The sequence below is a fragment of the Tamandua tetradactyla genome, chromosome 6, assembly GCF_023851605.1.
Source record: "Tamandua tetradactyla isolate mTamTet1 chromosome 6, mTamTet1.pri, whole genome shotgun sequence".
NCBI classification, from domain to species: domain Eukaryota; kingdom Metazoa; phylum Chordata; class Mammalia; order Pilosa; family Myrmecophagidae; genus Tamandua; species Tamandua tetradactyla.
The window spans coordinates 50,291-65,206 of record NC_135332.1 but is presented as its reverse complement, the minus strand read 5'-3'; the positions used below and the strand labels follow the sequence as shown (position 1 = coordinate 65,206).

Sequence of the window (14,916 nt, the reverse complement as noted above, 5' to 3'; positions counted from 1 at the left end):
CTCCTCGGCCCAATTCTGTGGCCCAGGGCAGAGTGAGGGGTCAGGCGGACGATGACTCGGGGTCTCCCTGGGCTGGGGCCGAGCTGGGCGGGGCTGTCTGTGGGATGAAAGGCCGGTGCCCTGCGGGAGGCTGAGATCTGAGGCCCAGACAATAGGCCCCAGGAGGATGGGAGGGCAGGGCGCTTGGGGACGAGCTGGAGGAAAGCCTGAGCCTCCAAGCCGAAGCAGGGGTGGGCAAGGAGAAGGGGTCACATGGGGGTCGAGTCTGCAGAGAGAGGGCAGGGGAGGAGAGGGGAGGGAAGAAGCAGCAGGAGATGGGAGGAGAGAGCTGCAATTAAAGGGGGGAGAAATGATGTATAGAGAGTGTGCCTGGTGTGCAAGAGTGTATGGGAGTGGGATTGCATGGGCCTGGGTCTCTGTGCATGCGTGCACACGTGCAGCTACTACCTGCGTGCGCAGGCCTCTGGGGGGTGCACCTGGGTCCTGGGGACTGTCATGTGTGCAGGTGCATGCATTTTGGGGGTCTGGATGCTGACTCCTAAGCTTGTGCGCCCAGCTGCGTGCACGCGTGTGTGCAAGCGCTCCCTGCTAGGGTGTGCAGCCCGGGTGTGTGCTTGCCGTGCACCTGTGTGCGCGCGCGGGTCCCTGGGAGGACGTGCTTGTGTGTGTGTGTGTGTGTGTGTGTGTGTGTGTGTGTGTGTGTGTGCCTGCATGCCCCAGTGCGCAAGTGGCTGGCGGTGTAGAAGGGAACGGGGGGCGGCCGGGAGCTGGGGCGGGGGGTGAGCGCGGCGGCCGGGCCGGGGCCGCGGTGGGCGGGGGCAGCGGCGGCGCGGCGCGGGGCGGGCGTGCTCTCCGCGGAGAGTTAGAGGAGTTGCCGAGCCGGGCTCGGCGGCAGCCGGGCGCGGAGCTGGGTGCGCGCCGAGCCTCTGCCTCCCGCCGCCTCCTCGCCCTCCATTCCGCGCTCCCCGCCTTCCCGGGCCTCGCCGCCGCCTCCTTCCTGGGAACGGGGGCCGGGGGGCGGGGGACAGGCGCGGCCGGAGCCCGCGGGAGGCGCGGAGCGTGGGGAGCGACCGGGCCCGGCCCGGGATCAGCCAACAGCCGGGCGGGGGAGGGGGTGGGCCGGCCGCGCTCCCGGCCGGCTGGAGGGACAGACGCCAACCGCGCCGGCCAGAGCGAGCGACCCGCGGCCGGGGGCGCCGTCCAGGCGCGCGCCCCCGACCCGCGGCTGGGCCGGGGGACTAGCGCCCCGGACCGACGCGCCCCTGGGCATGGAGCGCCCCCGGAGGCTGCCCTGCGGCGGCGGCGGCGAGGCGGCCAGCGCAGCGGCGGCCGGGGCCGGGCACGGTCGCCAGGAGCTCGGAAGACGCGGAGCGCGCCGCGCCCGGGGCGCCGACCGAGGTAAGTGCGCGGCCGCCTGGCTCTCGGTCCCCGGTGTGCCGGCCCGGTGCCCCGAGGCCCGCATCCCGGGTGCGAGCGAATGCGAGGTGGTGCTGCAACCGGGAAGGTGGTGCGGGAGGGTTGTCTCTGCTTCTCGCGTTCCTTTTTTTTTGTTCCTCTCTTGGTGAGCCATCGGAGGAAATGCTGACGGCAAGCTTTTCTTCCCCTGCCGCGTCTCGGGCTACCGCCGCGAGGGAACTTTAGTGCTCGCTAACCTCCGTCCCGGGATGGGGGTGGGGGGGTGCTCCGGGAAACTTTGAGGAGCCCCCGGGCCCCTGTGTCAGGTTGGCGAGGGCTGGGGAGGGAGCGTGGGAAGGCAATTTGCGCGCGGCATCAGTCCTAGGCGTGACCTTCCCGGAGACCCCAGGATCAGGTTGGGGGTGCGGAGTGGTGGGGGTGGGGGTGGGCGCAGGAAATCTGAGCCACTCCCGAAAACGCTCCCGGGCCGGAGACTTGCGGGTGTTTGGAATCATTCCTCTTTCGCCACCTCCTGAGCTCTAATGGAGTAAAAATATTCTGGAAATGGTGTTCTCTGCCAGCGGGCGAGCCGACGGCTCCAGCGGCTTTTTTTCTTTTTGCCTTCAGAAGTCGGCCTAGACTGCGGAGGGGATGGCACAGCCCCTCCGCTGAGAAGCCCCCCCAGGTTTTCAGGGCCGGCCCCCCCACACACACTGCATGCGCGTGTGCTCTGTGCAGCCTGGGGGACCCCTTGGGAGTGGCACCTGGGTGGGAGTTCCTGGGGGTTTCAGATGAGAGGTTGAGGCCGCGGGCTCGCGCCTGTGCGGGCTGTTCTGATGGAGTGCTCACATGTCACGAGTATTTAAAAACCTGTGTGCGGAATGGGTGTAACAGAAAAAGTCTTTTTCTTTGGGGGTGGGGGTGGGCGGTTCCGGGGTTCTTCTGGCTCCCCTCAGTCTGAACTTGCCGGGACTCGGGGCCCCCCGGCCCCCCATGGCCATTTCTAGTTTCTTCTTCGCTTCCCTGCGCCCGGGGCCCGCACCCTGGAATAAAACGCCGGGGCCCTCCTGCCCCCCACGCTCACATCCCTGACCCTGGGTTCGCAGGCTCGGTCTCCCGGGAGTGTCGCGGCACCCACACACCTCGGAAAGCAGCAGCTGCCGCCTCCAAGGTGCGAATCCAGCAGGCACGAGCCTTGGGACCCCCGGGCTGCCCCTCTGCCCTCGGCGGCCCAGAGAAGGCCAACCCTGCTCCCGCCCCGCGAGGACCCTAGCCTCACCTTGCGCTAGGCTGATGCCTGCAGACCCTCAGGCCGCGCGCCTGCGTCCTGGACGCCGCCGTGTGGCTGAGACCGGTGGGGAGGGGAGCTCCAGCCCCGGGCACACGAGGCTCATGGTCTTTTTGAGGGGCACCACCGCCTCTAAGAGGAGCACCCTCTCGGGTGCACTCCTCTGCAAAGACCCACACAGTTATTCTGAGGCCTCCCCCACTCTGTCCAGCTGGTTGGGGGCCCTGGCCTGCTAGCTCCAGGACTGGGGCTGTGGGAGGACCTGGGTCAAGTGGGGCTCAGGCCCCTGAGAGAGAGAAGGGGGACAGGGAGGGACCTGCTTAAGCCCATGTGGGGACAAGTGTAGCTGCAGTATGCTGGACAACAGGGAAGGCCCCTCTTTTTACACTGCCCCGGTGTTGTGTGTATTCAGTAGGCATTCCATAAATGCTGGGTGTTGGTGCAGACCTGGTAGGCAAGAGCTTGGAGTCCCTGGCAACCTCCTTTCCCCCTGTTCCTGGGCAAGGGCCAGGCAGAGGCCCCTCCTCAGCCCAGGTACATTCCTGGTGAAGGGATGTTCACTGAGCTGGGCTGGGGGTAGGTAGCTGTGCCCAGACAGAGCAGGGCTTTGCCCAAGGCCACACAGTGAGTTGAGACATGAGCAGAAGCCTCTGCCCGGCTCTCCCCAGACGTGAGGGCTGCCACTGCTGGGCTTCCTGTCCCAGGGCCACGGTGACCTCCGTAGGTCTGCCCAAAGTAGGACAAGGTGACGGTGGGTGGGCCTGCAACTATAAAGTGGCAATGGTGGTGGTGGTGACAGGAGTAAGGGCAATAACGGCTTCGGCAGTGCCCGGTCGCCAGACCTCTGGGGGGCCACGCCGGGCAGCACCGAGCATGGCGCATGGAAGCCTCGGCGCAAGCCAGGCTGAAGTGGCTGCTTCGTCACTCCTGGCTTGGGGCCCTCGCCGGGCTGCCGGTGGGATATGGCCTCGGCTGTGTGCCCACTCTGACCCTGGCTCCGACGGCCCCCCACGCTGGCGCTGACAGGTGCAGCTGGTGCCTGCGGCTGGGCGCCAGCCAGGGATCCGCAGTGAGTGGCACAGGGACACACCTGCCGCCCGCCGGCTGTCCCTGGAGTCCTGCCACTGGCAGCTCGGAGGAGATGGGCTGGGAGGGCAGCAGCGGGGGGCGGGCCCCACGGAGCAGGTGCCCCCAGGTCACGGGCAGCAGGGTGGGGAGATGGCAGCAGGAAAGGGCTGGACATGAAAGAGAGCGGGCCTGAAACTGGGCCGTGGGCAGGAGGCCGGGAGGCTTTGGAGCAGCCCTGGGGCTTGGGGGCAGGGAGGTGGGAGCCTGTTCTAGGGGCTTGGGAGGCCAGACTGGAGCCCGCTCTGGGTGCTGGCTGAAGGCCCGACGCTGCCAGCTGATTTAATTTCCTAATGGACTGACGGTGCAGAGGGTGGCATCAGCTCCATTGTGCAGACCGGGGGTTGGAGGCCGAGGGGGACCCTGGGGGTGGGGGGTGGGGACTGCGGTCTGGTCCTGGGGCCTTCCCGGGGGCAGACCAGGAATCAAAGTTATGCATTTGCTTGACTGGCCCCAGGGATTCTGGCCTCGCATCCCCTTCTGTCATCCCAGACTGGCCCACAATCCCCACCTCCACCTCCCAGAGAGCTGCGTCCCTGGTCCTCGGAAGGCCTGGGTCATAGTAGGTGCTCAGCTAGTGCTTGGTGAGCCCTCCCCAGCCCCAAGACCCCCATGACCCTCCACGCCTTTGGTGCCGTCAGTAGCTGTTAGTGCACCGCTGGATGGGAAACACTGTGCTCTGCTTCTCTGCTGCGGCCCCAGCTGTGGCATCTGGCATACAGAAGGTGCTCAATAAATGGAGAAGGAGACCTAAGTCAGCTAGGAAGAGGCAGGCGGTGCAGGGTGAAGCAATGGCGTGTAGTCTGTGGAGTGCAGCTGCGGCGGTCCCCTGGGAAGTAGCCTTGGGCTGGGGCAGAGCCTTAGGGTATCCGTTGTCCCAGTTCAGCCTTCTTTGTGGACATATGGGGAAACTGAGGTCCAGAGAGGGGAGGGGACTTGCAGGAGGCCTCTCAGCTTCCTAGTGTGTCCCTTGTATCCCTACCCTTCTCTGTCTCTTCCCCTGTGGCGTTTCACAGCCTGGATTTTCCTGCCTGGATCCGCAGAGACCTTGGGGCCCCCTGGCCCAGCCTTGTAATTAGCCGTCAGCCCCGCAGAGCTGGACACGGTTCCATTTGCATGGCCAGATCGGAACGGGAGACCTTTTCCCAGCTGCTCCAGGGATCTAATGCTCTGTGCATTAGATCCACCCCCAGAGGCAGGGAGCAGCCTCCTGGGCTCTGTCCAGGACCTCCCCATACCCCCACCCCACCCCCGGCCCCCACTGGATCTCTGCTGGCTCTGAAGAACTTGGGCCTGAAAAGCTACCAGGGAGCAAAGTGTCCCCTCGCAGAGCGGAGCTGTAGCAGACTGCACACTGGCCCTGGGCTTGCCCCTTCTCGGCACTGGACATGCCCAGTGGTTCAGCTCTCTGGAGAAGCTCCCACAGCTCCTTCCTCACTCAGGATGGAAGCTGAACCCCTCACCAGGCTCATTCCCTCTCTGGCCTCACTTCCCACGCCCTCTCCCTCCACTCTAGCCACCTGCTCTCCTGGCTGACCAGGTAGGCTCCCACCCCTGGGCCTTTGCACATGCTCTCCCGCCCACTGTGCCTGCCCAGGGCCCCCTTCCTCTCCTCCTCAGCCTTGCCCGACTATCACTTGCTCAGGAAGACTCTCCCTGGGTCCCCTATGACACTACAGCCCCCGTCCCCCTTCCTCTCTCCTCTCCTCCTGCTTCGGTTTTCTCTGGAGCACTTAGTGCTCACTGACAGGATGTGTTTCTTGTTTGTTGCCCATCTCCCCTGGAGCATAAACCCATCCAGGACAGAGCTTTAGCTTTGACCCCTTTGCAGCTGTGTCCCGGGTGCCTGCGGCAGTAGCCGGTAGGCCAAGGGCCCTAGTGGACAGGCCCAGTCCCTTACGCAGCAAGAGGCCCCAGGGCGGCCAGCCCAAGGCACAGGCCCTGGCCGCACGCCCCCACCCTGTTCAGCTCTGCGCAAAGCCAGTGCTGGGCAGTGGGGCCCCACGCGGCACCCAGCAGGCCCTCTCTGCAGGAACCGTTCGGTGTCCTCAGTTAAGAGGTGCTGGAGGTGCAGCTGGAGAGGCCGGAGCGCAAGGGCGCAGCTCGCCACTGGCCCTTCTGCAGGCGCCCATGGCCCTTTGTGTCTTGTGCTGGCGCATTTACCCCCCTCCCAGCTGGCTGGAAAGTTTTCTTTCTCTGTCTCTTTCTCCAGCACACTGCACGGGATTGAAAACCCAGCCAACAAACACCATTATCCACTTCAGCAGCTTCTCAGTCATCAAAAGAACCTAAAGCCTTTGTGGCTGGCGAGGTGCGACCCTTTCGTTCCCGGGCACCTTCCGCGGGCGGGCAGCTTCCCGAAGGGCCTGGAGCCCACAGGCATGATGGCCCAGGGCCCTTCCCGGGGGAGGTGGGCAGGGCACCTCCCTGACGTGGGAGGAGCTGTGAGGAGCACTCCCTGAAGGTGAACAAGGTGGGGACCAGCTGCCGGTGCCCTGGGAAGAGCACGGGAAGAGGCCAGGGAGGGGGAGTGCGTGGAGACAGGGTGCTGAGCTGGGCAAGGGCCCGTGCAGAATGGGGGGGACAGAAAGGCAAAGGTCAGTGGAGGTCAGGGAGGAGCTGTGTGTTCCTGGCCTGGAAGCCTGTCCCCCCCGCCTCTCCCCCCTCCATCCAGCTGCAGCCCAAGCCCCCCGAGCTGGCGACAGCAGCCCTGCAATTCTCCGGCACTTATGGCAAAAATAAATCAGCGCCAGCAGCTGGCGTTCTGGGTGGTAGCCGACCGCGCCAGCCCCTGCCCCGACCCTCTGCCTCTGGGTTCTGGTTCCAGGCCAAAGCCCAGCCTGTGGGGGGCTGTGAGGCCATGGGGGGCTGTGCCCACTCAGCCCCTCCCAGGACCAGAACCCAGAGAGACCCAGAGGGGCAGGGACCTGCCACAGGGCAAGGGGGCCGGGACCGAGGACAGGACAAGGCTGGGGGTTGCTCAGAGGAGGGCTGGTGGGAGCAGGGTGGACACGGGACACTAAGGGGGCACGGCCTCCTGTCTGGCCCGGTACCAAGGCTTGGCCTCGGGGTGTGGCTTCCAGTCCCCCTTCCCTGCCACTCTGGGTACAGCCACGGGGCAGCTCTTTCCTCACTGGCCCTCACCTTCCCTAGGCAGAGAGGCCTATAGGTCTCGACTTGCCAACGCCGAGAGGCCCCGCTGTGGCTGTCATTTATGCTCTCCTCAAATGCCATGCGCTCTGCCCTCTGCCAGGCGCTGGGGACGCAGCCATACCCAAGGTCCCTGCCCTCGTGGGAAAGATAAAAATAAACACGTACACAAACCCAAGTGATCACAGGTTCCGGTCACGGCGTGAAGCACTGGCTGGGCGGCGGGGTGCAGCGGGAAGTGCTGTTCTCACGCTGGACCTGCCCCTAGCCTGAGAGCTTCGTGTCTGTGAGGTCGCCATGGCCCCTCCCGAGTGTCCTCGGGGCTTACACGGACGTCAGCTGCAGGGGAACAAACAGCTCATGTGCATTTTGTGCTGTTTTAGACAGGCTCATTGTGCCGCATGTGGACCCCTGCCGGCGGCTGGGTGAGGGTGAGGGTGAGGGTTACTCCTGGGGTCCTAGAATCTTAGTCACGGGGCCTCAAACCTGCAGAACCGCAGACTTTTACAAGTCGCGGCCCTGTAGGCCTGAGTTTGGCCTTGTACCACGGGCAGCTCAGTCCCGAGTCACAGCTTCTGCACCAGAGTCGGTGAGTCCTCCCCCAAGAGGGGCTCGGCCCGTCCCCAGTCCCCGCGGCTGCAACTCTGGCCTTCTGCTCAGGGTGTGGGGCCTGGGACTCTGCATCATTTAACAACCCCCCAGGTGCCCCCCCTCCCTGGGCCCCTGCCACTGCTGGGCTCACTGAAGCCCCATCCCCTCTCAGGGTGTCAGCTTCGTTGTCTGGAAAAAGGGGATCCTGGACTGATCTGACTCCCACTCTGCAGGCACCTCAGCTTCCCCATTTGTGAAATGGACACTGTTTGCTCGTCGTGTCCTCAGCTGCAGCTCTGCTGCTCTGCAGTCTGGGGGGCGGGCAGGCGGGGCAGCCCCTCCCCTGCCCCCCTCTGCTGTGCGGAGCCGGAGGCTCTGCCGTGACTGTCACCCTGGCCTGCTGGGCCTCAAGCTGTTGGCAGCACCTGCACAACCGGGGCAGCCAGGTCCCTCCCCAGGGTGCCCTTGGAAGGTGGGGTGCCCCCGGAAGGTGGGGTGCCCTCGGGAGGCGGGGTGCCCCTGGGGGGCTATGTAACAGAGGTGGCCCTGGCGACCCTTGGCCTTCCCTTTGCCAGGTGGGGAAGTTGGACGGGCCTGGCCAGCCCAGCCTCGGCCCTTCCCTCCTCCTGGCCGCCGTCCCACAGCCCTGGCTTGGCAGCTTCAGGGCCAGGTGACCAGACACAGGGCCTGTGCTGGCCAGGCAGCCTTGTGGTGTCCACAGCACTGGCTGTGGCTGGGTGGGCCCGGGAGGCCCCAGGGAGGAGAGGGAGTCAGTGGCCTGAACTGGAAGCCGGAGCCTGGGGAGCAGCAGAGCCAAGCGGCACCGCAGATCTGCAAACCTGGCTGTGTCCGGGGGAGTACTGGGTGCACTGGGGAGCACTGAGGGGCACTGGGGGGCACTGGGGAGCATCAGGGTACACTGGGGAGCACTGGGGCACACTGGGGAGCACTGGGGTACACTGGGGAACTCTGGGGTGCACTGAGGCAGAAGTCCATGGGATGGGCGGCACCAGGTCCAGGAAAGGAGGCAGGCGGGGAGGAGTGGGGAGCCAGAGACCTCCCCTGGGTGGCTCAGAACCATAGGAATCTGCTTTCTCGTGGTGTTGGGCTCCAGAGGTCGGAGTTGTGGCCCAGGCTGCGGTCAGGCTGCAGGTGCAGACCCCTCCCTAGGGCAGAGCCCATCCTGCCATCCTCGGCTGGCGGCCACAGACCAGTGTCCTGAAGCCCTCTGCTCCTCTTCACGTCACCTTGTCCTTTGCACAGCACATTCCCTTGGCTTAAGCTCCCCGAGTTGGGCATGGGTCAGGATGAGCAGGATTTAAATGGGGGCTGCGCTCCTCCCCTGCCTGCTGTGTGACTTGAGGCCCACGGCTGCTCCTCTCTAAGCCTCCCTCTCCTACTCTGACAAATGGGGCTAATTCTACCCCATGTAAACCGTGACTAAGCTAGATGTGTGCCAAGAGTTAGGACTACGAGGGAGGTTCTCAGAATCCTGCACAGGTGGGGAAACTGAGGCCCAGAGAGCAGAAGGGATTGGTCCAAGGTGACCCCGCCGGTGGTGCCCCCAACACTGAACCAGCGGACGCCCCATCTGCCTCAGTCTTGCCATGCGCTTTCTGGAGCAGCACCAGGGGGCCAGGAGGCTCAGGCCCCTGTGCAGGCGTGAGCAGTGAGGGTCCTGGCCCTTCACCCACCTGTGTCCATCTGTCCCCTGTCCCAGGGGCCGCGCCCATGGCCCCTGGATGGTGGGAATGTCTACTGGAGAATGCTCCCTGGAAGAAGCGGCTCTGGGTCTTCCCCCCAAGAGATATCAGAGTGCCCTCTGGAGCCATCACTGGCTCCCGCTCCCTAACCCTCCCCCAGCCCTCCTGGATGCCGACGTCCAGTTACTGACCCCCTGGAGCCTAGACCTGGCCTCCTTCCTCCCTCCCAGCCCTGCCCCTGTGTTCTCGGGTCCAGCCCTACCCCTGTGTTCTCGGGTCCAGGCCCCGCTCCCAGCTCCTGGCCTCACCCCCTGACTAGCCCCTCCTCTGGTCATAGCCCTGCCCCTAAACTAGCCCCTCCTCCCAGTGCCCACCCTGCCCCCAGTTCCTGGCCCCACCCTGACTAGCCCCTCCTCTGGTCACAGCCCTGCCCCTTCAACTAGACCCTCCTCCCAGCCCCCACCCCACCCCCAGGCCCTGGCCCTGCCCTCTCCTCCAGGGTTGACCTCGTGGCTTTCACTTACACTGAGAAAATACAAGAGGAGAAATTCCACTAACTTCTCGCAGCCCTTGATCCCAGGTCCTCCTTCTCAGTCCTGCTGATGGGCCTTGGCTGCTAGGACCACCGCCATACCATGCAGTCCGTGCCCATCCCCGCCCCGTGCGCTGACTGCAGCCCGGCTACTCGCCAGCATTTTCCACCCTGCCGGGGCCTTCTCTCTCCCTCTGCATCCTGGCCCGTCCCCGAGAAGACGTCCCCGTGGCCACTACGAGCTGGGACGATTCCAAGCCCCCGCGACACCCCAGGGTGCTGGCCGGAGCCTGCCCTGGTGAAGTGTCCTAAGGAGTTGTGACCGCCAGGAGGCTGTGACATGGGGACCTCTCCCAGACGCCTCCTCCCCTCCTGCCACAGCCTTGACTGTTAGGACGCCACCATGCCCTTGGGGACCCTGGGCCGTCCCCAAGGCTGCTCTTGTGGAGCCCTCAGCCTTGCCCTGGCCGCCAGTCAGCACTGAGTCTGCTGCCTACCCCCTGCCCCGGGCGAACCCCTCTCAGTGCCACCCTCCACCCTCCGCCGGTGTAGGTGGGCACCCGTTGGGGCCCAAGGCATCGGCTCCACCCCCTCCACCCCACAGTCCAGCCTGGGCTTCAGCCCCAGACACCCCCACCCCCACCCTGTCTCCCCTGGAGTTTCAGGGTCCATGGGCCTCCACATGTCCATCTCCGCACCGTGGGGGCCACACATGGCAGGGCAGACTGGGTGTGCTGCCACAGGGACTCCTGGGCTCAGGGCTCCCCGGCACCCCACCCCTTTCCTCCTCCTCCTCCTCACAACCAGAAGAGATGTGTGAGGGCGCAGGGTGTGTAATCCTGGGCCTGGAGCTGGACACTACACTGCTCACAGCCCTCTGCAGCAGTTACACCCTTTTCCCTGGCTCTAGCTGTTGCACACAACAAAAGCCTGTCTCCCCAGGTGCTAAGACTCATCCTGCCGAGCGGCCGGGGAGGGGACACAGGCTCAGGGTCCACAGGCCGGCAGGTCCACGCCTGCTGTGCGCTCCCAGCCGAACTGGTCCATTTCTCAACGGTGTAAGAAGCCCGAGAGTGGTGGTTAGGGCGAGCCAAGGCGACCTACAGCAGTGGCTGGCACCGAGGCGGGGCCTTCCCGTGTTCTCAGGGCCTCAGTGTCCCTGTATGTGAAATGGGCAGCAGAGGCGGGGTGGGCCAGCACAAAGCAGGTGCTCAGCACTTGCTCGTCACTGATGTAGATGTGCCTCGCAGACTGGGGGCGGGCCCCCCTCTCCCGGAAGCACGGCTCTGGCTGCTGCAGTGGGGATGGAGAGGCAGGCGGCAACGGTGCCCCCTGCCTAGAGTACCCCCCGAGTCTGTCACCCCTACCCCAATCTGCAGCTGCGCCAGGCGGGGGGCGCGGACGCGGCAGATCTTACCCCATAATCAGCATGTCAGCGCCGGGGAGCCGGCAGGAGACCCCACCAGGGCTGTGCCGGGCAGCAGGATTTGGAGGGTGTCCAAGCCACCTGGTTCTCCTCAGCCGGGGTGCAGGGGGTGTTGGGAGTGGAGGAGGTCTTGCGGACAATGCTGCCCCACTCTACCCCCTCCTGTAACCCCCAGTCCTGGTAAGACACAGTTGGTTCCCTGGGGTAGAGCCAGGCCAGCCTCATCTGTGGCTTGGCTGTGTAAGCAGGTGCACAGGCGGGGATGCATGAAGCGAGGGTGCACGAAGTACGGGTGAACAGGAGCGGGTGCAAGAGGCGAGGGTGCACGAGGTGAGAGTGTACAAGGCGAGGGTGCATGAGGCGAGGGTGCACAGGTGAGGGTGCACGAGGTGAGAGTGCATGAGGTGAGGGTGCACAGGCGAGAGTGCACAGGTGAGGATGCACGAGGCGAGGGTGCACAGGTGAGGGTGCACGAGGCGAGGGTGCACAGGTGAGGGTGCACAGGCTAGGGTGCACGAGGTGAGTGCACGAGGCGAGGGTGCACAGGTGAGAGTGTACAAGGTGAGGGTGCACGAAGCGAGGGTACACAGGTGAGGGTGCACGAGGCGAGGGTGCACGAGGCGAGGGTGCACGAGGTGAGAGTGCACGAGGCGAGGGTGCACAGGCAAGAGTGCACGAGGTGAGGGTGCACAAGTGAGGGTGCACAGGCTAGGGTGCACGAGGTGAGTGCACGAGGCGAGGGTGCACGAGGTGAGAGTGTACAAGGTGAGGGTGCACGAAGCGAGGGTACACAGGTGAGGGTGCACGAGGCGAGGGTGCACAGGCGAGGGTGCACGAGGTGAGAGTGCACGAGGCGAGGGTGCACAGGTGAGAGTGTACAAGGTGAGGGTGCACGAAGCGAGGGTACACAGGTGAGGGTGCACGAGGCGAGGGTGCACAGGTGAGGGTGCACGAGGCGAGGGTGCACAGGTGAGGGTGCACAGGCTAGGGTGCACGAGGTGAGTGCACGAGGCGAGGGTGCACAGGTGAGAGTGTACAAGGTGAGGGTGCACGAAGCGAGGGTACACAGGTGAGGGTGCACGAGGCGAGGGTGCACAGGCGAGGGTGCACAAGGTGAGAGTGCACGAGGCGAGGGTGCACAGGCAAGAGTGCACGAGGTGAGGGTGCACAGGTGAGGGTGCACAGGCTAGGGTGCACGAGGTGAGTGCACGAGGTGAGGGTGCACAGGCGTGGGTACACAAAGTGAGGCCTGGTGTGGCCGCGGAGGCAGCTCGTGGCAGTGGAGTTGGAGGTGGAAGGAGACTGGGAGTAGGAGGGAGAAGTGGTGGCTGTGACGGGGCAGCTCGGGGCAGCTCGGGGCAGCTCGGGGCAGTAGAGGTGGAGGGAGACTGGGAGTAGGAGGGAGAAGTGGTGGCTGTGACGGGGCAGCTCGGGGCAGTAGAGGTGGAGGGAGACTGGGAGTAGGAGGGAGAAGTCAAGATGGGGTGGACTGGGGAGACAGGCTTTTGTGTGCAACAGCTAGAGCCAGGGAAAGGGTTGTAACTGCTGCAGAGGGCTGTGAGCAGTGTAGTGGGTATGAACAGTGAGATGCATGTGAGCTGTGAGGTAGGTGTGAGCGGTGAGGTGTGTGTGAGCGGTGAGGTGCATGTGAGCCGTGAGGTAGGTGTGAGCCGTGAGGTGGGTGTGAGAGGTGAGGTGGGTGTGAGCCGTGGGAGGTGGGTGTGAGCCGTGAGGTGTGTGTGAGCGGTGAGGTGGGTGTGAGCGGTGAGGTGTGTGTGAGCTGTGAGGTGTGTGTAAGCCGTGAGGTGGGTGTGAGAGGTGAGGTGGATGTGAGAGGTGAAGTGGGTGTGAGCCGTGTGAGGTGGATGTGAGCCGTGAGGTGGGTGTGAGAGGTGAGGTGGGTGTGAGCCATGAGGTGGGTGTGAGAGGTGAGGTGGGTGTGAGCCATGTGAGGTGGGTGTGAGCCGTGTGAGGTGGGTGTGAGCCATGAGGTGGGTGTGAGCCATGAGGTGGGTGTGAACAGGGTAGATATGCACAGGTGCTGCCGGTGATTGGAGGCAGTGGGGACAGACAGACAGACAACCTGACTGTAGGCACACTGGATTTGGCTGGTGCAGCTTCTGGAGCAGCTCACCTGGCCCCCACACCTCCTGTAGACCTGGCCCTGCTCACCTGGTCCTGCACCTCCTGGAGACCCATGTGGCCCTGCTCACCTGGCCCCTGCACTCCTGCTATCTTGGCCCAGAGTTGGAAGCTGGGGCACCTTCTGGGCCCCTCCCTGGGCTCTGCCCAGCAGGATGGGGCTTCAGCAAGTGCAGGTCCTGACCCCCACCCACCTGAGGGTGGCCGTGTTTACAGGTCACTTCCCCAGGCCTCGGTTTCCTCCTCTGTGAATCGCTGTGTCGGTCTTGTGGGGTTCTCGGGAGTGAACGAGAGAGGTGGGGGGGGCTGGGGACCCAGGCTGTGCATTGTCGGTGCCCCGCAGACAGGCCATGGCCACACAGCTGTGGCCTGGGGGTTGCAGGAGCCCAGAGGCCATATGCGGCTGGGAGCACACCTGACACCCGCAGTGACGGCCGGGGCACCCAGGCTGTGACCACAAGGGCCGGTGGGGTTAGCATCCTGGTCCAGCCCAGGGACCCGAGGGCCAGGCCGGAGGCTACCCAGAGCGGGCATCCTCGGGAGGAGGTGGAGCTGGCAGCGCGCAGGCTGGGGGCGTCATCAGCATGGGGGTGGGCGCTCAGGGGGCCAGCCTGTTCCCCTCCGCTCTCCCCGGGGCCGCGGGCCTGGGCGCAGAAGCCACATGCGTGGTGTGCAGGACGGGTAGACAGCAGTGTCCTGCTGCGCCGAACCTGGCCCACAAAGGGCGAGGGTGCCACGAGGGTCGAGGGGATGCTCCCTGCCTGCTGGCCGAGCTCCTCATGGGCCTGCTTAGGGATGTGAGGGACCTGCTCTTGGTGTCCCCACTGCAGAGACAGGATAGCCGAGGCCCAGAGAGGCAGAGTGCCCTGCCCAAGGTCCTGCCCTGGCCACTCACCTTTGGGCAAAACCAGCTCCTGACCCGGTGAGAGGGGGAGGCAGGGTGGGTGACAGACTCTTCGCCTGGTGGGAGCCCATCCCCAGAGCTGGGCAGACCTGCCCTTCCAGACTGGGTGTCAGGGCGTGGCCACCTCTGGGCCGCCCCCTCCCCACCTGAATGATCTGGGCTGCTGTCCCTGTGTCCCCAGCAGGCCTAGCCCGGTTGGGCACGTGGCAGGCAGGCGTGGGCTGCAGCCACATGGGGTACAGTGACCCTGTCCTTGGAAACGGGCATGTAGAGAGGCTGCCTCGGATTTCACCTATTCGCTAGGACTGGAGCAGTGTGTCCCACGCACCTAATTCGGTTTGGCCTTCTCAGGGCTGCATGAGGAAGGAATGCCCTGCCAGCCCACGGGTGGGGAAACTGAGGCCCAGGGCAGGCAGCCACACCCTGCTGCTCCATGGGAGTACCGTGGCTGAGTGTCCGCGGTGTGCACCTGCGCCAAGGGCCAGAGAAGGAGGGAGATGAGCCCAGAGGCCACAGGCTTGGGGAGGGGCGGGCTTCTGGCTAGCTCTGCCCCTGGGGTCCTGGGGAGCAGCGAGGGGTGGACCAGGGCTTCTGAGAATCCCCCAGCTCAGCATTGATGGGGCAGGCCTGTCCCGGGCTAGGGCCGAGCGTCTGAGGTTG

The 14,916-nt window shown here is 65.1% G+C and overlaps 1 protein-coding gene across 2 annotated transcripts in view; it reads left to right on the top strand.

Moving 5' to 3' along the window:
* The first annotated feature begins 1,330 nt into the window (after positions 1-1,330).
* Positions 1,331-14,916, top strand: part of KCNJ12 (potassium inwardly rectifying channel subfamily J member 12) — a 29,555-nt gene continuing 15,969 nt past the window's right edge. For both annotated transcript variants that reach the window (XM_077163322.1, XM_077163319.1), the window contains exon 1: positions 1,331-1,398. The gene's annotated coding sequence lies outside the window, so the exon portion shown is untranslated. The remainder of the gene's footprint in view (positions 1,399-14,916) is intronic.